The 13,880-nt window shown below is 33.3% G+C and overlaps 1 protein-coding gene across 1 annotated transcript in view; it reads left to right on the top strand.

Moving 5' to 3' along the window:
* The first annotated feature begins 11,801 nt into the window (after nucleotides 1–11,801).
* The window catches only part of LOC101836831 (melanoma-associated antigen B2-like), a 30,998-nt gene continuing 28,919 nt past the window's right edge, over nucleotides 11,802–13,880 (top strand). The window contains exon 1 of the mRNA XM_040744192.1: nucleotides 11,802–11,861. The gene's annotated coding sequence lies outside the window, so the exon portion shown is untranslated. The remainder of the gene's footprint in view (nucleotides 11,862–13,880) is intronic.

Below are 13,880 nucleotides of genomic sequence, written 5' to 3'. Positions count from 1 at the left end.
AAAATGCAATGAATTTATTATTGTTACCTTATTATGATTAATAATTGAATGTTTCTTAAAATGTCTATGTGGATTTCTAAGACATGAATACAGACAGATACATAGATATATGCAACATAGGATTTTGGAGTTGTCAGCATGAGTTTTTAGCATGAGAGACAGAGTATTTAAGATTCATTTATGTGGACAGTCCAAAGTTTTTATCTACACCATCCCTGATTCACCTTCCATCAAAGCTTACAATAATGAATTATCAAATTCATTTATCATTTTTCTTTCATTATTTACTCAATTTCTTTCAATGATTAAAAATATCTTCTTTTCTCTTTGTTTTTAAATTTGACTCCTCATATCCTTTGGTTCTGTAATTTTTATATAAAATTTCTCATGTTTATATACATGGTTATATCAATTCTCAACTTTAATTTCTCACTTTTTATATTATTTTTCCTAATTTTTATCACAATTTTCCAAATAAATTTTTTGACAATTTACAAATGTACATAATGTATACTAAACATTCTCATCCCACCTCTCCCATTTCCCTGTATTCTCTACAAATCTCAGTTTCACATTTAAGTCAATTATTTTGTAGATGATAGTAATTTTCAAATGCTTCACAACCTATTACTCAGTATAAATTTGATCTTAGTTCATTTAAAAGCCAATAAATTATTAAGCTTGCTTGATTTTCTATTTCATTCATGCTTAGCAATTAAATGGACAGGACTAATAGCTTTGCATTAAAGGTAAAGAGGTAAACTCTTGCAGAATGAATAGTTTTTATAGCAAATAATAAGCTTGCTCATGCCTCAAGATTGTTCCATTTAAACCTACTCTGAAAATTGCCTGTGGTCAAAGCAATCAGAGCATTGCATTCTTGACATTCTCAGCAAGAACTTATAGAAGCACTCAGAGTTTACAGAAGTTGTCTCCCTCAACTCTCTTTAGACAAATGAAACATGAGGACCCATTACAGGACAGAATACAGGCCCATCTCCAGTATCACAAAACATCCTATTCATTCATCCACCCTTCAGAGTGCAACAAGGACTCCTACCTTAAATATTTATCTTTCTCATTTTACCACCACATGTACTCTATTCATAATCAGTTACTGACAGTGCAAAGCAACAAACCCTTATTTTCAGCTTCAGGTATTTCGATCCAACATGATGCTTTATATCTTTTTTTTTTTGGTTTTTTACTAGACAGGGTTTCTCTGTATTGTTTTGGAGGTTGTCGGTCCAGCCTGGCCTCAAACTCACAGAGATCTGCCTGCCTCTGCCTCCCGAGTGCTGGGATTAAAGGCGTGCGCCACCACCGCCCGGCGATGCTTTATATCTTAACATAATTGCCAAGTAAGTACTTCAAACTCAAGTCAAAACAGCATTAATCATATTATAATTTTATTCTTCCCCTAGACAAAGGTGAAATGTTGAATCCATTGTTTTAAACCTTGATAACAACTACATTCTATTTCAGTGCCCAAGTTGAAGTCTGATGCCACTTTCTCTGTTTCTAATACTCCAATATCAAAAATTCTGCGAACCTGGTGATATGGCCCCCTTAGATATTACTTAAAACTTTTCTGCCAATAGCTAACAGTACAACTTAGTTCAGTAACACAGCATCCCTTGATCTAACTAGTGAGTCTCCATGTGAGAGACAATGTTTCCAAAAAAGAGAAAGACATGCAACATTGACTTCTATTTGCCATGTGTGTACATATACAAATGTATACACACACACACACACACACACACACACACACACACACACCATATACAGACTCAAATGCTATGATAAAAATCCTTAGGATATTTATAATGTGTGCTTCTACCATTCGGACTTCTAACACGTGTATAATCAAAGTAAAATTAAATCATTACATCAAAAATGTAAATATGCTGTATTTACATGCATATCCCTGTCATGACTTCTTCTTTAATTTAAATTTTTTCTTTTTATAATTTCTTTTAAATTTCATTTTACATTCCAACCATGGTTCTCACTTCCACCCTTCCTCCTCCTCCCACTTGCTTCCACCCTGCAGCCCACCCTCAGTCTACTCCTTCTCATGGGTAAGGGCTCCCATGAGGAGACAACTAACTATGGCACAATAGGTTGGGGGAAGGATTCTGCAATTGTTCTTAATGTCTATGTTTTCTTTTTAGAATGCAAAGTTATAAGGCAGAAATCCATAAAACATGAACAATATTAGAATATATTTCATTGAAATCTTGTGACAATTACAATGGGAATATGCAAAAGATATTTAATGAATGAAAAATGTGGGATTTGGAGGATTATGTGTATTGTGAACAAGTGAGCTTTTAGTAAGCAAAACTTCTCAAAGTTTCTTCACTGTAATTGGCTTTCACCCTGGAACATGCGAATAAGGTGAAATAAGTGTCATTCTCTCATGTATGTTGTATGAGCAGAGCTCATTCTTTATAAGGAGACTATCCGGGTTAGCCTCCTAGTAACTTGAGAACTTTTCCCCAGTTGACAGCAGAAGCAGCTAGAGATTCAAACAAGAAAGAGCTTGAAAGAAAATATCATTGTCAATTTGAAAATGAAAGGGCTAGTGAAATGGCTCAAGGGGTAAGGCACTTGCCACACATAACTGTGGAAGGATAATCCAACTCCCCAATTTTTTTCTTCTGATTTCTACCCATGTTCTATGGCGTATATGTGCTGACATATGTGTAACAACTTGTACACACAACAACATCAATAATAATAATAAATTAAGAATTGCTTTAAAGATGAAAGTACCACATGAAATAGGTAAGGAGCTGAGAATGGTCTCTAACAGCTAAACAGGGATCTAAGCCCTGTAACTATAAGGACTCAATTCTGCCAGCAGAATTAATAACAAACTTAGAAAAAGAGCCTGAGCCCAGATGAGAAGACACCTGGCTAATATTTTGGATTTTTGAATCTCTAAATGGAGCAGCTACAATTTTTGTGCCACATTTCTGACCTATAGAAATCTGAGCTAGTATTGCTGAAATTACTAAGTTTGATGTCGAAAGTGAAATAAGGGACTTACTTTAAAAGAATCATGGGGTTTTCCCATTCATTCAGGACTCTTTATATGTTTTATAGAAATTCACAAAAATGATGCAATTATGATTGTTGTGAGCCTGACAGTGTTAGGCCCTGAATATAGAGTAGGGAATAAAATATTATCTCTGACCTGATACAGGTCAGTATGTCCTGGAATATATAAAATAAAGGCAAGTTAAGCTCTATTTGTTAAAGGACTAAGTGCAAGATGCAAAGCAGATAGAATAGGTCACACTTTCAGAGACAAAACAAGATTAGTTCAATGGAGTCCAGGGCAAGAAATGTAATGTAGTGAGTGCTCTAGAGTATGAATATTATTATAAGCACAATGGGAAGCTTCTGAATATTAAAATGCATGCCAGCATAATCTTGCACTTAAGTGCTAAACCATCCCCAGTGTTGTACTCCCAACCACGGCTGAATGTTACTTTCTGACTATACTACTGAGTTATGATCAACTGGACTGCCACTCCTAAACACATTATATTTTGGGCACTTTAGGAAGGACAGAGGCTTTTATTTTTATTTTTAATTTTTGATTTGTGTAACGTGTAGTCTTCCCGCCAGCCACTTGGGTCCTGCTGCTGTCTCAGCGACCAAGTAACACACGAAGTACAATATTAATTATGAAGCTGTTGGCCATTTGCTTGGTTTCTTATCAGCTAGCTCTGACTTAATTAGTAACCCATAACTGCTAATCTAAGTATTTCCGTGTGATCTTCTCTTACTAGAAAAAAGGGGTCAGGACATCTTACTCCTCTGGTGTCCTGTATCGTTACTGACTGTGCCTGTCTTTCCCAGAATCCTCCTCAACTCCTAGTCCCAACTATCTTGCTTCCCTATCGGCCAACAGTGCTTTATTTAATCAACCAATAAGACTAGTACATATATACAGAAGGACTTCCCCCATTAGGTTTGTGTTCTAGTCACATCACGCGATAATCCAGGCTCCATCTTCTTTGATTACTGAAGTGTGTGGCATACTTCTGGCACTTGATACCATAACAAATAGACAAACAAATGTTCCTATTACTGTTTCATTTCCCCCCAGATATTTTGTCATCAGGATTCCATTTTAATTGTTAAACTAATAATTTGTTTTTCCAAGGCTCTGAAATAATCCATGTAAAATTCGTTATAAGGTACATGAACTGATTTAGAATGGATAGAAATTTAGAAATGGCAGTACAATTCCTTTTCTCTATATTCCATGTCTCTTACCTCATATGTTGTATATATGCCAGAATTTAACTTTAATATAAATGTGAAGAATATTTCATATGTTACTTAAATAATTTAGAAGTAATATTTGAAACCAGAAATATGCATTTCAAGTATAGTAACATAGGTATTGTTAGACTATGGTAATTTTTGGTGTCTTACCATTCAGATTACATGTTAAATATACCCTTGTGTTTCTTCCTTTATATGCATGCTTATATTAATATTTCTCAGAATATATTCTCTCATATCTTCAAACAGATAAATAAAAACTCTAAGAATATGTTAGGTTTTGCAAATCAGTCAGTTTCTCATGTGTGGCTGTTTCCACCGATGGAAACATTTGCTTCTGCACCTAGCAGTTGACTAAGTGAGCTGTATTTCTGCAATATGCTCAAGATTTAAGCCCCAAACTTCTCCTAAAACTAGCAAGCCAAAACTACAAGTTTTATCAATCTGTACAGATTTTAAAGAAGATTTTCAAATTAAATCATGTTGTACAGATGAAAAAAACTGCAATGAAATGTGACTACACAGAAATTGTGATAAGTCTACTTATCTTCACAGTGTATGTTCTCAAATTAAATATTTAAAATAATTATGATTGTCACAAAATGACTGTTAAACTCTTCAAAAAATAACTATGTAATGATGAAAAACTATTGAGGTTTAAAATCACAGTCATCACACAGTACTGCTTGGAGCTAGTAACTGAATACACAGGGTGAAATATAATATAATACAATATATATATGTGTGCACATATATATATCACTCATCTTTAAAATATAGTATAAAACGCAGTCTTTGTATTTTCCCTCTGTCTAGAATTTCCAAAGTTTGATGTAAGCACTATATTCCCCAAATTTTGGATTCATTTCTTGGACACTCTGGTAGCTACATAAGATCAAGGAAATGTCATGTAAATCACATCATATCCTTATAGTCAAACCTACTTTCCTTATTCTTCTTCTACTGTAACTTGGATATGTTAGTAGATAATCAATACCTCAAGAAGAGCAATTTTGCCTGGTAGGCAGTGCCACAAACAGGAAAGACCCCCAATCCCTTAATGTAGTTACAGAACAGTTCTACTCTGTCATCCTGAATATTTTCCTTCTGGCCAATTTTCACATGAAAAAGAGCTAACAGCTGACCATACTTCATTCAGTTATAGCTATCTTTCTGTTTAAAAGGTGAATGCTCACCAGCATGAATGGGTTATTTATTTTTTACTGGAAATCTACTCATGCCTAGGGCTTTAATTTCAATCCTGACCAAGATGACAAGTTTTTGCTTAATTTCTCAAAACCTTTAGGAACACCAAATATATATGTGTGTATGTGTATAAAATAGCATTAACCAATCACATTATAATATTATGAAACAACAGAACACATGTGTGCATTGTACATGTTAATATAATATCTGGAAATTCTTGGTCTTATTATTTTTTTCCTTTTTTAAAATTTATTTTATAGAAAATTACATATCCATCCCCCCATTCCCTCACCCTCTCATCCCTCCATGCTTCCCACCCACTCCCAACCCAACCGCCACCCACTCCCGAGGGATAGTGAGATCCTCCACGGGGGATCATCAAAGTCCATCACATTATTTGGGGGAGGACACAGGCCCTCCTTTCCGTATATGGGTTGTAATAGTATCCCTCCATTGAGGATGGGCTCCCCAAGTCCATTTATGGCCTGGGAATGAACCCTGGCTCCACTGTTAAAGATTCCATAGACTGTGGTGGCGCATGCCGGTATGATTTGCTGAAGTAGGCAGAAGCAGAAGGATCATGAGCTCTTATTCTTTTATGTTTCTTATATAATTAGTTTCATTGCTTGTAATCATAATTTCAGTAGCACCTATCTTCTTGAGAAATGCCATGTTATAGTGGCTAGAATATAGCCTAAACTATTTTTCTTGTTCTTAATCTAGTGGGAAGTTAGACACAAATGGCAACTAATATCAGCACAGTGTATTTAATAGTAGGAAAAAGAGCAAATTCTTATGGGCGCATACATAAAACATCAGTTACTTTTGCTAAGGATTTCAGGAAAGCTTTTCCAGATAATATAAAAAATGTGAATGATTCACACTATTTTATAATTCTAGATTCTAGTTTGCTTGTTTGTTTTACTGTTAATTAGTTTTGTTTTGGGTTTGGTTTTATATTTTTTAGAGAAATATTAGTTTTTAAGGCATACATGATACTAGAAGCATCGTGTTTTACCATATTATAGAGGATGTTATTATTTGGTATATTTTATCTAAAAATAATACAAAGCAAACAATCCCTTGCCATATATAAAGCTGATAATAACTGTTCCAAATACCATCCTTTATTAGGTTAACCTTTCACTAGGATTTTAAAAGTTTAAATTCTGAAATTCTTATTTTAACATTTCAAATAAACAATATAACAATGCACTACATGGTCTAAGAAAAGCATAAACCATAAACAAGCCTACCAAAAAAGAAACTAAAAGAAAGGAAACAATAGGAAATTATAAAACTCAGAATAGAAAACTCAATGTATGATCATTTCAACATTTAAAATGAAAAGCATTTGGTGTTAGTTTACATACCTTCATAATAAAATTTCTCAACAATTTAGTCATATAAGTACCATATATCAAAATAGTAAAAATGACAGGTGAAAAACTCACATCCAATATCATGTACAATTGAAATAGCTGAAATGGTTAAAACCATGAAGATAATGAAGATGCTAAATTTGACCTTCTTATTAAATACAGTACTATTTCTTAAAAACAATTAGGAAAGGGGAAGAAATAATGACGATCCTAACTTGAAATGAAGAAGGTAAAATATACATGTTCATAGATGGAGACACAGAAAAATCTCAATACTCCATTAAAAAATAAAATCTACTCCAGGTGGTGGTGGTGCATGCCTTTAATCCCAGCACTTGGGAGGCATAAGCAGGCAGATCTGTGAGTTTTAGGCAAGCCTGGTCTACAGGACGAATTCCAGGACAAGCTCCAAAGCTGCACAGAGAAACCTTGTCTTGAAAGACCAAAAAAATAAAAAAAGGAAAATCCAGTAGAACTAATAAAAACTATTACAGTGAAGTGTTGTAGTATAAAATTAACACACTGCATTTTATGCAACATCATGAACTTTCTCAAAAAGTTATTCATTCACAACAGCTACAAAATCATAAACTATTAAGGAACAAATTTAATCTAAGAATTGAAATATTTCTACAATGATAATTATAAAACACCAATGAAAGAAATTACACAGAATACACACACCCACATAAACACAGAGACAGAGACAGAGACAGAGACAGAGAGAAATAACTAAAATAGCCATACAGTCAAACCAGTGTATATCTTCCTATAAGTCCTATCAAAATACCAATGATCTTCTTCACAGGGACAGAAATATGCAATCCTGAAATCACATAGTAGACTTCTAAATACAAAACATATCCAAATCCATGCTGAGCTAATAAAATCAACAAATTGGAAAGCATACAATGACTGACTTCAAAATGTACCACAGATTTAGCATAACCCAAACTCCATAGTATAAAGCAGACACAAAACTAAAGACATAGAATGATGAACTCCTTAATTTATCAGTATTTATATAGTCAGTTGACTTTTGACACAGGAGTTAAGAGCAAACAATAGGAAAACAGCCTATTATGGATGGTACCTGTAAAATTGGAGGTACACATGAAAACTGGATCCTTCTCAGATTTACAATCAACCTAGAATGCACCAGAAACTTTAGTATGAAACCAAAAAGTATGCAACAGCCAAAAACAGGAAAAGCACTTTAAGTCACTGGTATAGGTAATGATATTTTTAGATAGACTCCTTAAGATTCAGGCGAAACAATAAAAACAAAATGAATAAAATTAAATATAATGAATCAGCCACTGCATGGCAAAGGAAACAGTCACAGAATTTAAAATACAACCTATAAATGGGAGAAAATATTTGTATTCAATTCAGTTGATAATCGGTTAATACCTAGAACATCAGATGATAATTGGTTAATATTCAGAAAATACATGGAGCTCAAAAAAGCTGAATGCCAAAATAAAACCTCAAAATAACACCAATAAAATATGCTGAATAGTTAAATGGAACAGGTAAAAGAGTCCATTCTAAAGGTAGCCATGGTGTCATATTCCTTAGCAGAGATGCTCTGAATGTGATAAATGTAAATCAGGTTCCTAGTATATATATGTCATAATATATTCAAATCTACAAGACAACCATTTTACTAGAGGGTTTGCAGTTATTGGAAGTTTTGTTTCACGAAAGGGAAACAATGATATTAAAAGTACTTATGACACACATGTGGGTGAAATCAGAGTTGAGGGAAAGCAAGGCAGTTCATTGTAAGTATCAACAACATGGTCCTTCCTTAACTGGCTTGTCCCAATAGGTCAGATTAAGCAATAAGGCCTGCTTGTGGTGAGAACTGTTGTACCACATTACAGTGGTAAGCTGTAAATGAATATTTATCTTACCTTTGATGCAAAAGACAAGGCAGTTTCCTTTCTAATACTGTATGGCAAGCTCATCAGGGCTAAAGGTCAGATGTGCTCTTGCTGTGAAAGTAAAAGAGCAACAAATGAGTAACTTGTGACTTATTCAAAATAGTTATCACATCTTAGAACAAGCATCAAATGGGTTCTACTCAATTCCAAAGCTGAAATTCCACAATTACTTAGCTAACACACAAAATATCTATTTAAATAATCTTGGGTTTGGGAAAACTTCAAGGCATCACAGTGAAATTGAAATAAAAGATCAAGATATTTTTCAGGAGTTCATACTAAAATATTGAAAATATGTTCCATAAAATAAATACTTAATAACTTAATAGTGAGAAATAGAAAATTTTATTTGTGACATAGTAGATACATACTAGGCCCTGTCTCAAGATAATAAGCCATAATAAACAGGACACTCAATGTCTTCCTATGGCCTCTGTGCATGTGCTTGGGTGCTGGCACCCATACACTCATGAGTATATCCCACATTCACATCCAAACACAAACAAGCAAGCAAACAAATAACACTTTGTGGCGGGGATGAAAAATTGTGACCATATGCTTTTAACTCCAGTACTTTACTAGTTAGCCACAACTCCAACCCCTAAGATTAATATCAACTACCTGTAAAAATAAAGCACTACAGAGACCAATTAAAATGCACAGGTTATAACAGACTGAAAAGTGGATATATTTATTGTTTCTTGAAATCCATGTCTAGTTTATTACTTACAAGATTGTTTAGAAGTATTATTTGGTTTGACCTCCAAACAACTCTAGGAGCTATGTGCTGTTTTAGTTAAAATAAAACGCTAGAATTAAGAGGACTTTAAAACTACAGACTCATCACCAAAGAAGTAAAAGGAACTTGACTATATTAACTAATGTTTAATACAGTATGAGATAAGCATTACACAGACATCCTATCAGTTTGATTTTTGTTTCCCTATAAACTGTGCTCAATTCTTATATGCTCTCTTCTATCTAGTAAGAGGTTATGGGCTAATGTAACCTACCAAGTTAGGTTATGAAATTAAGGAATATTGAAGAGGCCACATATGGAAAACTACTATATGTGAAATAACTTGAAAATTATTATATGTGAAATTATTAGTTTTAATTTTAATTGGTAAATATATAGATTACGTATTTATCAATAACAATGAAACTTTTCTATTTGTTTACATGGTAGAATGATTAAATCAAGAAATTCATCAGTAAACATCCGTAATTGGATATATAATTGTTCTACAGATGTACTCTGAAGACTTATCTATATCTTCCTCTAGATTTCAAAATTACCCATGCAATTTATCACAAATACTGCCTGTTTAGAAATCAAAACAGTATTTATTCCTAGTATAATAATGGACTTTGGGAGCCCAATCCACATAGAGAAGGGGGAAAATAAATCAAAACACAGTAACATATGTAGACACATGTCTGTATACATGAAAACAAGAATAAAACATATTAAGAAAGGTTTTTAGCTACACTTATCGTGAATATATTATTTGGGGCACACTTACCTTTAAATACAGATATTTAAAGCATAGGCATTTAAAACGTAATTGGGAAATATTTTATAAATACTATTTTATATTACACAGCAGAATGCTCATATTTTACAGATGATAGAATCAGGACTTTGTAAGAGAATTGGCTGAATAATTCACTTACTCAGCTTGAACATATATTCATGTCTCCTGAGTCACAAAGGAAATAGTAGACCTCAAGTGATAGAATCAAATCCAGTGTGAACACACTATGATAACTATGTCTACATGTTCACTATGATTACTCCTCAGTGATCCTATAAGTACAAATCATAATCTCTAATTGATTACAACATAGTTAGCATAAACATATTTTCATATATGCTCAAGTATGAGTATTGTTTTTTACTGTTGACAATCTTCCCACTGTACCACTGAAATAAACTTTGGAAAAGAATAGAACTAATTTGGTAAAGAGCACAGCTATTTAACAAAGTTTATATTGTCAATCTTTTTGTATTAACATTTCATTATAAAAATAATGGATTATGATACTTTCACGAAAGTACATATGTATGCATGCATACAAAACAAACATGCATATATGTATGTAAAGTACTTTATTCCATGGCAAATTTTCTGAGTCTTTCTGGCACGAAAACTTTTGAATTTTCTTTCAGTAGAGAACCAAGTCATTGTTACTGTCCCAAGTTTTTGATAACATACTTAATGTAGTATAGAGTTTTTTGAGGTAAACCTTCATTTCTGAATTCCCATTTTCCCTGTGTGTTCTCTTTCGAAGCTCTGAATAGATATATAACATTTTACTACTACTATACTGCTCATATGAGGAGCCAGGGACCTTTTCAGACTCCCAGGTTTCATCATAAAGATGATTACAATAGATTTATTGTACATAGGACGTGAGTTATGAAGTGTTTTCTGTAAGGCATCATCTTAATGCAAGATCTTTCTTGAAAATTTGGTGTTGATGGAAAAGAACACTCTCATTTGAATGAAGAAATTATTTTTTGAACCCAGATTTTCCCATAAAGTCAGTATTTCTGGAAGAGCTGTTGATTTACCTCTTGGCCTATGAATCACTAGTAAGACTAAAAGAATCAAAGGAAAAATTAAAAGTATGTACTTCAAAGTAAGCAATGAGATAAACCTATTTTAAAAATCCTCTTTGACTGACTATGGTTGAAATCCAGAAAGAGTTCTGTAGCCATTCATGTTCATTACACTTCTGAGAAGTTATATTTATATATTATAATATTTTCATAATTGAGTCAGTAAATACATATATTTTGTCTGAAGATCATGCAACCTAGATCAATGTCCTGATATCTTAAGGAATGATAGAAATACAAATCAATATACACTACCTAGACTAAATGTATAATTAATTTTTAATTTTTCTTTTTTCTTTTTGGCCCACATGGATGCCTGTGTGCCACATGCTTGGTGTCCTTGAAGACCAGAAGAGTGTGCTGAATACCCTGAAACTGGGGTTAAAGGTAATTGTGCACAACCAGGAGGCTGGGTGCTCAGATTCAAACCAAGGTACTCTGGAAGAACATCCAGTTCTCTTTACTCCTAAGTTGTCTCTCTAACCTGATTTAAAATAATAGCAACAACAACAATAATCTGGAAAGCTTACTGGTTGTCGTGGTTCTCAGATGCCTATGTCTAGTTTCAGGATGATTTAAAAACAGTTGCCCTACCAGGAATGTTTCTTGTCCTAAAGTCATAGAAAAGTAGATGCACTTCCAAAAGTACTCTCTGACACAGTTTCTATAAATCCCCCAATGCCAACACTCTCATTTTAATCTCCCTCATTTTTTCTTGAAATTTTCGTAAATATTCTACTTACTTATCTCCTTCTATAATTTTATGGCTATACTATGGCTCAAGTACAGGTTGATTTACTATGAAGCTAATAAATATTAACTTTCAGCAAGGTCCACCTGAATTCCACTTAATTTTTTATTATTTTTGTTTTCCTAAGGATGACTCCCCAAATTAATAAATATTATGCCCCAAATCCTAAATTTGCTTTGGCCACAGATACATTGCAGGAGTATCCTCGTAAAATCATGTCTCTCTTGACTACTCAAATGTGATCTGAATAAGGGTGACATCTATGAACATGCCAAACTGGACAAGGAAAATCCCATGAGGCCCCTTATATGGAGAAAAGCACATCAACTGGTTATCTAATTTCAAATGGTTAGCCCTGAAAACATACAAAAAATTAACATTATATGGACTCAATTGGTGTTTTATAATATGTTATATATAGATATGCATATATTCATGCAATAACAATTACTGAAAAGGCATGTTTTTGGAGGAGTACAGGGAGGGTATATGGGAGGTTTTGGATGGAGGAAAGAAAAAAAAGACATATTTTAATTAAATTATTGCTGCAAAAATACCTTAAAGCTGTATAAGAACATATAGGCAATTTAGGAATGTATACTTGAATGTGTGTGAAAATGAATCATTTTCACAAATCTTCTCAGGTAACTTATTGCAATAGAACTCATCCTGGGCGTCAGTTTTCAAATTTACAAAATGGGGATAATATTATTTTAGGCTATCATAGGAATTAGAAACATGTGAGACAGCAAGTATTTTCTGCCAAGTCAGATGACCTGAATTCAATCCCCAGGATCTACTTAGTGGAAAAAGATAACTGACTTCTACATGTTGTCCTCTTAGCAACCATACATATGCTATAGTGCATATGCACCTCCACACATAAAATAAATAAATGCAATAATATTTTTAATTATAAGCATGTATAAAAGCATAGCCTACACTAAGTGCTTACAGACATTGCTATTACTATTTTTATGTGAGTGGTAAATAGCCATAAAATATGTAGTCTATTCAGAAAAGGAGTTCAATGACAAGAAAAAAAACTGTGATGTTTTCCCGAAAGATTTCAAATAACTTCAACAAACGTGGTGCCATGTCAGGAAACACTCAAATGAAAGAATTACTACAAATTATATAGTGTAACTTGATACATACTTGTGTGGTTGTATGCTAAGGTTGTTTTCACATATGTTTTACTACTTCCAAAAATAATTGTTATCCTGAGTATCCCCTGTTACAAAGAGAAGTACAGACACACAGAGATTTATGTCCTCATGACAAACAATTGATATCACAGATAAAATACTCTTAACAGCCACAGAACATGCTATTCAAACACTGAAAATTACACTATCTTTTCAGCAACCCATGAGGCTTTCTCAAACTATATAATATAACAGAACAACAACAAAAACAAGCATTAAAAATATAGAAAAACAAATTATTTAATGTATTTTATCAGACCACAATGGGGTAAAACTAGAAATCAACAGTAAGAAAAATTAAAGAAGATACACAAACTCATGAACAATGACCAACATTTTATTGATCAATGAATGTATCATGGAAAAGAAAAGAACAAGGGCTGGGAAGATGGCTCACTGAGTAAAGTTCTTGCTGCAAAACACGAGGACATGAGTTTGAATATCCTA

Source organism: Mesocricetus auratus, unplaced genomic scaffold, assembly GCF_017639785.1.
Source record: "Mesocricetus auratus isolate SY011 unplaced genomic scaffold, BCM_Maur_2.0 Super-Scaffold_100003, whole genome shotgun sequence".
Lineage (NCBI taxonomy): Eukaryota > Metazoa > Chordata > Mammalia > Rodentia > Cricetidae > Mesocricetus > Mesocricetus auratus.
The sequence above is the reverse complement of the archived record's forward strand: the minus strand, read 5'-3'. Positions and strand labels throughout refer to the sequence as shown.